General features: G+C 62.4%; 1 pseudogene; it reads left to right on the forward strand.

Annotated features, from left to right (window-relative positions):
• Window positions 1–580, forward strand: part of LOC103782091 — a 7,316-nt pseudogene that overhangs the window by 6,374 nt on the left and 362 nt on the right.

The raw sequence follows: 580 nt of genomic DNA on the forward strand, positions 1-580 counted from the left end.
CTCCCAGCACACCCACTTCCCGGGCAGCAGAGGCGGGCGCAGGGCAGCCCCTGCCCCCCCGCGAGGTGGTGCTGAGCGACGGCAGCCTCCAGATGCCCGAGCCGGGCAGGTGAGTGGGGGGGCCGTGCAGGGGCAGTCAGTGTGCCCCTCGCCCAGGCCTGCCGTGCCCGTCCTGTGCCCAACGCAGCCCTTTCCTCCTCTTCCAGGAAATGCCTCTCTGGGTTGGTTGTTTCGCTCTTCTGTGCCAGTAAGTATCGCGACGCCGTTTGCACCTTGCTGGCGCACAGGGCCGGTGCCGCTGCAGGTCCTTGCTCCTGGCACGGCCCCGTGGGCTGCACTGCGGCCACCAGAGCTTGGCTCTGCCCCAAACCCCAGCCTGCCCCACTTCCCGCACTGACTGCATGAGAAAAGCTGCATGTAATTACCATGAGCCTTCTTGTTAAGCCAGTATAAACCTCCCCGAAGTGAAACACCTAAGAGAGGCTTAGCCAGCTGCCTGGACAGGTTTTCTCTTGCTGATCAATTAACCTGAATAAACTAATCTGCCTGGTGGGCTGGAGAAGGCAAGGAACGGGTGAAC

The sequence above is a fragment of the Merops nubicus genome, unplaced genomic scaffold (genome assembly GCF_000691845.1).
Source record: "Merops nubicus isolate BGI_N331 unplaced genomic scaffold, ASM69184v1 scaffold7321, whole genome shotgun sequence".
Lineage (NCBI taxonomy): Eukaryota > Metazoa > Chordata > Aves > Coraciiformes > Meropidae > Merops > Merops nubicus.